The sequence below is a fragment of the Oncorhynchus tshawytscha genome, linkage group LG17 (genome assembly GCF_018296145.1).
Source record: "Oncorhynchus tshawytscha isolate Ot180627B linkage group LG17, Otsh_v2.0, whole genome shotgun sequence".
NCBI lineage: Eukaryota > Metazoa > Chordata > Actinopteri > Salmoniformes > Salmonidae > Oncorhynchus > Oncorhynchus tshawytscha.
Genome location: NC_056445.1, coordinates 23,974,817 through 23,986,310, shown reverse-complemented (window position 1 = coordinate 23,986,310; position 11,494 = coordinate 23,974,817). Strand labels below are relative to the sequence as shown.

Below are 11,494 nucleotides of genomic sequence, written 5' to 3'. Positions count from 1 at the left end.
CTCTGCAGATCCTCTCAAGATCTGTCAGGTTGGATGGGGAGCGTCGCTGCACAGCTTTTTTTCAGGTCTCTCCAGAGATGTTACATCGGGTTCAAGTCCGGGCTCTGGTTGGGCCACTCAAGGACATTCAGAGACTTGTCCCGAAGCTACTCCTGTGTTGTCTTGGCTATGTGCTTAGGGTCATTGTCCTGTTGGAAGGTAAACCTTCGCCCCAGTCTGAGGTCATAAGCGGTCTGGAGCAGGTTTTCATCAAGGATCTCTCTGTACTTTGCGTTCATTTTCCCCTCGATCCTGACTTGTCACCCAGTCCCTCCCGCTAAAAAACATCTGCACAGCATGATGCTGTCACCACCATGCTTCACCGTAGGGATGGTGCCAGGTTTCCTCCAGACATAAAGCTTGGCATTCAGGCCAAAGAGTTCAATCTTGGTTTCATCAGACCAGAGAATCTTGTTTCTCATGGTCTGAAAGTCTTTAGGTTCCTTTTGGCAAACTCCATGTTCCTTTTACTGAGGAGTGGCTTCCATCTGGCCACTCTACCATAAAGGCCTGATTGGTGGAGTGCTGCAGAGATGGTTGTCTTTCTGGAAAGTTCTCCTATCTCCACAGAGGAACTCTGGAGCTCTGTCAGAGTGACCATTGGGTTCTTGGTCACTTCCCTGACAAAGGCCCTTTTCCGCCAATTGGTCAGTTTGGCCAGGTTGCCAGCTCTAGGAAGAGTCTTGGTGGTTCCAAACTTCTTCCATTTAAGAATGACGGAGGATCACTGTGTTCTTGGGGACCTTCAATGCTGCAGACATTTTTTGGTATCCTTCCCCAGATCTGTGCCTTGACACAATCCTGTCTCGGGGGCTCTGCGGACAATTCCTTCGATTTCATGGCTTGGTATTTGCTCTGACATGCACAGTCAACTGTGAGACCTTATATAGACAGGTTTGTGCCTTTCCAAATCATGTCCAATCAATTTAATTTACCACAGGTGGACCCCAATCAAGTTGTAGAAACATCTCAAGGATTATCAATGGAAAAAGGATGCACCTGAACTCAATATCGAGTCTTATAGCAAAGGGTATGAATACTTATGTAAATAAGATATTTCTGTTTTTTATTCTTTATAAATTTACAAACCTTTCTAAAACCTGTTTTTGCTTTGTCATTATGGGTATTGTGTGTAGATTGATGAGGGAAAAAATGATTTAATCCATTTAGAATAAGGCTGTAACGTAACAAAATGTGGAAAAATTCTAGGGGTCTTAATACTTTCTGAATGCACTGTATATGTCGACAGAAAGTTGCATTGGGGAAAACATCTCTTAAATGGGCTCTTCGCTTCATTTTTAAAAAACATTGTCAGAGGAAGAGGCTGAGAAAGAGAAAGGGAAAGAAATAGGTACCAGTGAGAAAGAGGTATCTCCCCATCCCCCTTTCTCCCACTCCAGACCTGGTGTCTGAAAGGGGTCAGGAACAGGTGACTGAGTGTTTGTGACAGTTGCTCAGACTCGAGGACGGAAAATCCTCTTATGCTGCCCGTGGAGAGCATAGCAACGCCCCATCCTTGTCCGTGCAGTCAACCTCTCCATGGAACCCTCTTTTCACAGCTAGGTTAACACTGGAGCCAAAGCCTAGCGTGAGATCAGCACGCTTGTTACTGTTAACTTTCGTGGAAATCACACACTGCTATCTATGTGATATGCGTCTCAATTCAAGTTCAGATGTGCTCCTCTGTGTTGTTTACCTCGAAAGCATATATACAAATGCACACACACACGCACGCACGCACACACACGCACACACACACACACGCACACACGCACCAATGCACACACACACACACACACACACAATGGCATAGGGAGTTGGGTCACTTTAGTCCATTATCTGTACTCTGTCTTTGTGACCCTTCCGCTCATGTATTCATGTGTGTGAACCCCCCCCACACATTCACTGGATTACCATAATGTTAATTGTTTCATGTGCAGTATGTGGCAAGGTGGTGTTGGCCGTACCCCTTTCTTGCAGTCAGTGATCAAAAGCACCCTCTTTGGTCTCATGTGTGGAATGTTATTAATTATTATTATTTATTTTTTTACAATAAAATTCCGGTGTTTTCTATGTCAAACAGTTTTATTCAATTTTAGTCTTCTAACGTAGACACTGGCAGTCGAGAACAGGTGCAGGTGGTAAGTTTAATATAACAAACATGGAACAATACAACACAGGAGTAGCATCTTGACATGAAACACAAGCAAAAGAACCTAAGGGAGTGCCAGATAGAGGGGAGGTAATAAATGAGGTAATGGAGTCCAGGTGTGCCTCATGATGAAGCACAGGTGCGTGTAATGATGGTTGCCAGGACTGGTGGGTAGTACACCGGGACTCCACACCAACCTTTGGGGACCACCCTTGAGGAGAGAGGAGCGGCGATGGAGCTAAAGAAGACCGGTGGGTAGTACACCGGGACTCCACACCAACCTTTGGGGACCACCCTTGAGGAGAGAGGAGCGGCGATGGAGCTAAAGAAGACCGGTGGGTAGTACACCGGGACTCCACACCAACCTTTGGGGACCACCCTTGGAAGAGAGGAGCGGCGATGGAGCTAAAGCTCCTGAGGAAACGGTGTTAGAACTTCGCAAACCACAAAAAAACGTTGTAACCCGTTTATGGTGGTTGGGACTGGCCATAACCTGACTGCATCTACCTTCTTGATGTCCGTCTTCACTCCTTGCGGGCTGATTTGGTAGTCTAGGAAGGAGACAGCCTCCTGATGAAACTGGTACTTCTCAGCCTTGACAAACAGGTGGTTAGCCAGGAGGCGTTCCAGGACTACTCGGACTTGAGCAATGTGATCCTCCAAGGTAGCCAGGATGCCGTTGATATACACGACCACCTGGCGTCTTAGCATATCCCTGGACACTTCGTTGACGAATGCCTGGAACACTGACTGAGCATTGGCTAAGCCAAATGGCATCACCAAGTACTCGTAGTGACCAGACATTGTGCTAAAAGCTGTCTTCCATTCAGCCCCCTCCCGGATGCGGATGAGATTGTATGCACTCCGCAGGTCCAATTTGGTAAAGAACCGGGCCACACAGAGCTGTTCGATGGCACCAATGGGAGAAGGTAACGGTACTTGGTGGTGATGTCATTGAGTCCTCTTGTAATCAATACACAGGGGTAACCCTCCAACCTTCTTGGCCATGAAGAAGAAGCCTGCAGAAGTGGACGTGTGGATGAAACCTTGTTGGAGCACCTCATGGATGTGCTCCTCCATGGCCTTGGTTTCAGCCACCGACAGAGGGTAGATGCGTCTGGGTGGGGGTGCAGAGCCTGCAAGCAGGTTGAGGGCAAAGTCCCAGCGGTGATGAGGAGGGAGACAGGTGGAGCAGATTTTGGAAAATACCTTCCCCAGGTCCTGGTATACCTTCGGGATGTTGGGCTGAAGGGCAACCACAGGACTCTCAACCGACGTGGATCCAAAGGGGATGGGAAAGCAGGCCCTTCTGCATTTGGGTGCCCAGTCGATGATTTTCATCCTCAACCATGAGATGGTGGGGTTATGGCTTTGAAGCCAAGGGAGGCCGAGGAGGATCTTGTGAGCTGGTGATGAAGGGAATGTTCTCCTGATGGATGGACTCCACAGTGAGGGTGAGTGGTTCGGTGATGTGTGTGACGGTCCCGGGACCTAATGGCCGATTATCGAGGGCCTGAACATGGAAAGGAGAGGAGAGCAGGTATGAGGTGATGTTTAAGAGAGGAGGCAAGAGTCTGGTCACTAAAGTTCCCCGTGGCACCGGAATCCACTATTGCTGTAGAAACAGACGCTGGGAGTCGAGAACCAGGTGCAGGTGGTAAGTTTAATATAACAAATAACTATACAACATAGGAATAGTGTATTGACATGAAACACAGAAACAATACTGCCTGGGGAAAGAACCTAATGGAGTGCCAGATAAAGGGGAGGTAATAAGTGAGGTAATGGAGTCCAGGTGTGCCTCATGATGAAGCGCAGGTGTGCGTACTGATGGTTGCCAGGACCGGTGGGTAGTAAACCGGCGCCGTCGAACGCCAGAGGGGATTAGCGGGAATAGGCGTGATGGTGATGTATATAAAGTGTAATATTGGGATGCAAACTCAAAATGTCAACTCTATATCTGACATGGTAAAGGTGTCTTCTTTTTTCTTAAGCCCATAACCATGTATGTGAGGTGTATACTATTGTTTCAAAGTGTATGTCACTGTGTGTGGCCCTGATTTAGCCCACTGCAGTAAAAGGTTATTAACCTTCTGTCTTATGTAACCATACCAAACGTAACATATCATACTAATTTGAGTGCCCTTGATTTACATTTACTGTTACGTCCACTCTACACTAAGTATACCAAACATTAGGAACACCTTCCTAATATTGAGTTGCACCCCGCTTTTGTCCTCAGAACAGACTCAATTCATCGAGGCATGGACTCTACAAGGTGTCGAAAGTGTTCCACAGGGATGCTGGTCCATGTTGACTCCATTGCTTCCCACAGTTGTGTCAAGTTGGCTGGATGGACCATTTGGGTGGTGGACCATTCTTGAAACACACAGGAAACTGTTGAGTATGAAAAACCCAGCAGCATTGCAGTTCTTGACACAAACCGGTGCACCTGGCAACTACTACTAAACCCCAATCAAAGGAACTTAAATATGTTGTCTTGCCCATTCACCCTCTGAATGGCACACATACACAATCAATGTCTCAATTTTCTCAAGGCTTAAAAATCCTTATTTGACCTGTCTTCTCCCGTTCATCTACACAGATTGAAGTAGTATAGTGACATCAATAAGGGATCATAGCTTTCACCTGGATTCACCTGGTCAGTCTATGTCATGGAAAGAGTGAGTGTTCTTGATGTTTTGTATACTCAATGAATGAGACCAGTCTTTGTGTGGACACTCCTCAACCCAGCGATGACCGAGCCCAACAACAGAGCCCTGTGTGTGTGTGTGTAGACTGAGGACATCCTCCATCAGATGACCTGAATACAGAGTCCCCCTGCCTAACTCATGTCACATTCAGCCACTTTGATAGAACAGTGCTCTCTCTTCACAGAACACTCCCTAGGCCAACACTAGGCTACTTTGTCAAATTCACTTTCTTCTCTTTTATTCTAGACATAATCCTATCTGTTGGCCTTCACATCTCTCTTGCAATGCAAGATGCAAAACGACGTTGCGTTGCAAAAGTACAGAGGTGCAGCCCTCCAATTTTAATCTCAATGCAAGTACTGGTACGCTGGATCGCCATGAGACGCAAACATTTTCTCCAAACATTCACTGCTTGATCCTCATGTTTGCCAGCTTTGACCATGAATAGTCTAATGTAGGGCATTGAATATGGCCACAGAATATGGCCCACAATCTTGTGGCCATCAGCTCTCAACCAGAGGAGGCTGGTGGGAGGAGATATAGGAGGATGTGCTCATTGTAATGGCTGGAATGGAATAAATGGAACAGTACCAAAAACATCAAATATATGGAAACCACATGTTTGACTCCATTCCATTTATTCCATTCCAGCCCGTTCCTCTCACCAACCTCCCCTGCAATATAGCCTCGTTGAATACAGTATTTAAAATGTGCTGTTGCCGATTTTATTTTTCATTGAGTTACTGCTTTAATGTATATTGTGTTACAGTGGGTTATTTTGTACCGGACAGCCATTAGGTTATCTTTATTCCCCTGCTGGCATTAGGTTATCTTTATTCCCCTGCTGGCATTAGGTTATCTTTATTCCCCTGCTGCCATTAGGTTATCTTTATCCCCCTGCTGCCATTAGGTTATCTTTATTCCCCTGCTGCCATTAGGTTATCTTTATTCCCCTGCTGGCATTAGGTTATCTTTATTCCCCTGCTGCCATTAGATTATCTTTATTCCCCTGCTGGCATTAGGTTATCTTTATTCCCCTGCTGCCATTAGGTTATCTTTATTCCCCTGCTGCCATTAGGTTATCTTTATTCCCCTGCTGCCATTAGGTTATCTTTATTCCCCTGCTGGCATTAGGTTATCTTTATTCCCCTGCTGGCATTAGGTTATCTTTATTCCCCTGCTGGCATTAGGTTATCTTTATTCCCCTGCTGCCATTAGGTTATCTTTATTCCCCTGCTGGCATTACCTGGAACAGAAATATAGTAATCTGAGTCAAATGACTTTGACACCCCTGTGCCAGTATTTATCAAGAGTCTCAGAGCTGGAGTGTGGATCTAGGAGCAGGTCCTCTACCCCTGTCCATGATAATCTGATCCATTGTGATCTGAAAGGCAAAAGTGATACTTGATCATCATTCCTACTCTGAGGCATTGTTAAATATACCTTTTTCAATCAGAAGGGTTGGGTTAAATGCAGAAGACACACTTCGGTTGAATGCATTCAGTTGTACAGCTGACTAGGTATTCCCCTTTCCCCAATAGACTGAGACGTGTACAAAACGGGCCCAGGTTGCTGCCCTGGTGTTCTACTGTTAATCATCGCTATCTAGTGGTCACGGACCTTTAATGCAATATCCCTGTGATTTCACCCAAACCTTCCTTCTGAGGACAAGCTACTAGACATTTGTCTGGGCATTCCCTAGTCAAATCAAATCAAATCAAATTTGATTAGTTACATGCGCCCCGAATACAACAGGTGTAAACTTTACAGTGAAATGCTTACTTACGAGCCCCTAACCAACAATGCAGTTTAAAGAAAAAAATATGAATAAGAATAAGAAATAAAATTAACAAGTAATTAAAGAGCAGCAGTAAAATAACAATAGCGAGACTATATACAGGGCCATCAGCTCTGTACAGAGCTCTGTACCTGTACAGAGTCAATGTGCGGGGGCACCAGTTAGTTGAGGTAATATGTACATGTAGGTAGATTTATTAAGTGACTATGCATAGATGATAACAACAGAGAGTAGCAGAGGTGTAAAAGAGGGGGGGACAATGCAAATAGTCTGGGTGGCCATTTGATTAGATGTTCAGGAGTCTTATGGCTTGAGGGTTGAAGCTGTTTAGAAGCCTCTTGGACCTAGACTTGGCACCACCTCTTGCTGTGCGGTAGCAGAGAGAACAGTCTATGACTAGGGTGGCTAGAGTACTTGATCATTTTTAGGGCCTTCCTCTGATACCGCCTGGTATAGAGGTCCTGGATGGCAGGAAGCTTTGCCTCAGTGATTTACTGGACCGTACGCACTACACTCAGTAGTGCCTTGCGGTCGGAGGCTGAGCAGTTGTCATAGCAGGCAGTGATGCAACCAGTCAGGATGCTCTCCATGGTGCAGCTGTAGAACCTTTAGAGGATCTGAGGACCCATGCCAAATATTTTCTGTCTCCTGAGGGGAAATAGGTTTTGTCATGCCATCTTCAAGACTGTCTTGGTGTGCTTGGACCATGTTAGTTTGTTGGTGATGTGGACGCCAAGGAACTTGAAGCTCTCAACCTGCTCTACTACAGCCCCGTCGTGGAGAATAGGGGCTTGCTCGGTCCTCTTTTTCCTGTAGTCCACAATCATCTCCTTTGTCTTGATCACGTTGAGGTAGAGGTTGTTGTCCTGGCACCACACGGACTCTAACCTCCTCCCTATAGGCTGTTTCATCGTTGTGGGATGATCAGGCCTACCACTGTTGTGTCATCTGCAAACTTAATGCTGGTGTTGAAGTCGTGCCTGGCCGTGCAGTCATGAGTGAACAGGGAGTACAGGAGGGGACTGAGCACGCACCCCTGAGGGGCCCCTGTGTTGAGGATCAGCTTGGTGGACGTGTTGTTACCTACCCTTACCACCTGGGGGTGGCCTGTCAGGAAGTCCAGGATCCAGTTGCAGAGGGAGGTGTTAAGTCCCAGGGTCCTTAGCTTAGTGATGAGCTTTGAGGGCACTATGGTGTTGAACACTGACCTGTCAATGAATAGCATTCTCACATAGGGGTTCCTTTTGTCCAGGTGGGAAAGGGCAGTGTGGAGTGCAATAGAGATTGCGTCATCTGTGGATCTGTTGGGGCGGTATGCAAATTGGAGTGGGTCTAGGGTTTCTGGGATAATGGTGTTGATGTGAGCCATGACCAACCTTTCAAAGCACTTCATGGCTACAGACGTGAGTGCTACGGGTCGATAGTCATTTAGGCAGGTCCTTGTTAGCTTAGAGAATATTAAATATGGTGTCACTCATCTTTGGAGAGCTATCCTTTAGAAAATACTGTTAGGCCTACTAATACAGTTACTAGTTTTAGTTTGTAGTTCTATATTATGTCTGGTGGGGATTGCCCAGTGGTGGAAATAGTACCCAATTGTCATACTTGAATAAAAGTAAAGATACCTTCATAGGAAATGACTCAAGTAAAACTGAAAGTAACCCAGTAAAATACTACTTAAAAGTCTAAAGTCTAATTCCTTATATTAAGCAAACCAGATAGCACAAATTGTATTCATTTTTTTTACGGATAGACAGGGGCACTCCAGGGGCACTCCAGGGGCACGTCATTTCAAGGTCTAGTTTTTATTTACATTTGGTCGAGTTGTCAACTAACGTGAATTCAACTTAAAATCAACCAAAAATGTCACCATGTCATTGGACAGGTTGACAAAAAAGGGAAAACATATTTTATTTGGATTACTTTTTGCAAATCCAATCAGTTTTACACATTGATTCAACATCAGCAATTTAAATGTTTTGTTAAATTACATGGAAACAACATTGATTCAACCAGTTTTTGCCCAGTGTGCGTGACCAGAAACAAAACAATGTGACCAAAGTCATATAATTTATATGCTATTATTCAGAATATTATTTGTTTATTTAACCTTTATTTAACCAGTAAGTCCCATCCTTGGTTAACTTTTACCCAGAGTGCCTTTAGCAGCTCAGTGAATTTCCGTCCATTTGCTCCCTGTGGTCAATGTCAAGTCCTTGGAGAAACATGAGAGTGTATGACTGACTGACCGCAAATAGCAGGAGAGAGGCCACAATAGGCCTACAACAATACTCATTGGTTGTTTGATTCACTGATTCTACAGAAAGCTGAAGCTTAAATTGTGAAATTTGATGGGCGAAACTAGTACCCAAATCACCAGCCTAATGTGGAAGTCCCCTTTTCAGTGTACATCTGTCTGATTATATATGAAAGTGAAAGGTTACTCAAGGGGTATGTTGGTGTATGTTATAGCACTGTAAAAGAAAACCACAGAGTATGAAGCTGAACCTATAAATGTATGTGTAATCACTCTCTTTGACTCACACAGAAAATAGCCTAAAGCAACATGTGTCTCAGAACTGTGGGAAAGAATGCATTGTGCAACAACTCCTAACTTCCCAGAGCTACTTATTGAGTGGATTGTCAAACAACTAGAGTCTATGGTGGTTATATCCTTAACTGCTATGTCATTTTATTTCTTGGTGGAATGGGAATAGGCTAAATATAAAATATGTAGAGCACTTGTCTTATCACACAGGCAAGTAGTCCATCTAAGTCCAATCAGACTTCGGTAGCATTTTCTGCCATCTTGCGTGAGTTATCTGTGAAAGAGACTAAAATTAAATAATTTGCAGGCCTATGTATCAACAATTGGAAATTCCCATCGATTTGATGATGTCATTACACACATGCTTTGAAGCAAGAGAGCGCTGCGATGCATCATGACATTGCCGTCTGATATCAAGAGGAGAGTAACGTATTTACCTCGACTGTTTTAAAGAAAACTTGAGGAATATCTAAAGCCTGTGTCGTCATAACAAGGAAAGTCTGTCTTCCACGGCAACCTTGGATCGGGAGTTAAACTACTCTGCACAAGTTGAAGTTTAAAATCGGCAGGCATATTGTAAGTACTCAACAGTTTCTGGCAGCGTTTATTTTGGTAGTCTACTTTCCCACCACGCGGTTAATATGTGGTTGCGTTTCCGGTTATGTAATAGTAATTTAGTATACGTTTTGGAAAATACATGTAATTAATATTATTTATATTTATGAAGGTGACGCTGCGGTTGTCCAACCCAAGACCACGTCCATTTCACTGGAGAAGCTATGATGACAGACGTCTTGAGGATGTTTTTTATTGGGACAGCGTTCACTGTCCTCGCCGCGCTGATGGGAATGGTGGATTCATTTGGTGGTCTCATGTATGTCCAAGACGCGGATCCTGCAGAGTATTTACAGTTGGACAGCAGTACTGACATACGGATGTCTTCAACCCATTCGAGAGGTTCAGGGAGTACCAAACGCATTGGACCATGATGAGGACGTCATGTAGAGTAGAATTAACACGAACAGGCTTGGTTTGTGTTGTGTTTTCGTGTGTCAATTACTGCTTGCACTGTACAATGTGTACACTGATTTTTACAATAACATTATTGAGTCTTTTATCATGGTTCCTTTCAGTTCCACTAGTTGGTGTCCCACTCCCACTGGGCAAAAACTGGTTGAATCAGCGCTGTTTCCACGTTATTTCAACCCCCGAAAAATCTATGTGATTACGTTGAATGAGTAGAAAACGGATTGGATTTGCAAAAAGTCATCAACGTAAGGGCACTCTGTCTCTTTTAACCTGAATCCAATGACATAGTGATATTTTTTTGTTGAATTGTGCAATTCAGAACTAGACGTGTAACTGACGTCTGTGCGCAGTGGGGTTTGATTTATACAGGTCACACGGGTTTGATGAGTTTAACTTGTTTTTCACATTTGAAGAACACCCTAGTTGATGTTTATAGTAGGCTATTACTAAAGTACTAGGTCATATTGACAGCTATTATTATGTATTTCTATCTATATACTATACTAATACTTACTTGGTAGGACAGCAGGTAGAGCGTTGGGGCTGTAACTGAAAGATCGCAGGCTTGAATCCCCGAGCTGACTAGGGGGAAAAATCTGTCTGTGCCCTTGAGCAAGTTACTTAATTTAGCAAACGCTAAATCGCTCTGGATGGGAGCGTCTGCTAAATGACAAAAATGTACTAATCTGTATACATGGTATTTGCCTATATCGTGTAGGCTATTTGTTGTATATTGAAGATCACATCATGTGTAAAAGAAAAAGGGCTACATTATGCACTAATTGACTCTTCATCATGCACTGTAATATTGTGTCACAAAGAAAGTTGTAAAGAAAAAACACTTTTATAGGCTATTGTCAATAAAATGAATAGACACGATTTAGACACGATTAAAGAGTGCTGCTGATTCCACATAAATACATACAATCAATTGACACAACAGACATAGAATGTATGCCAGCAAGGCTGTGACTTGTTATCTCCCTAATCAACCTCTGTTTCCCCTGCTGTTTACAAAATCTATTGGCATGGGGACAAAATAATGTTTATATCTGTTCAGCCTGCATCTTGGCATAACGGGTTCTCAAACTTTTTGGGGCTGTGGAACCCTTTTGTGAAAGCAAATTTGTAAGGGACCCCCCTGATAATCAGAACACAACTCCAGTGTTGTACATGGCCGGACGAACCAAGTCTCAGGCCTTGTGATGGAACAT

General features: G+C 44.1%; 1 long non-coding RNA gene across 1 annotated transcript; it reads left to right on the top strand.

Annotated features, from left to right (window-relative positions):
* The first annotated feature begins 9,263 nt into the window (after positions 1 to 9,263).
* LOC112233926 lies at positions 9,264 to 11,163 on the top strand. Its single transcript, XR_002950822.2, has 2 exons — positions 9,264 to 9,827; positions 9,979 to 11,163. It is a non-coding gene; the product is annotated as an uncharacterized LOC112233926 (long non-coding RNA).
* The last annotated feature ends 331 nt before the right edge of the window (positions 11,164 to 11,494 follow it).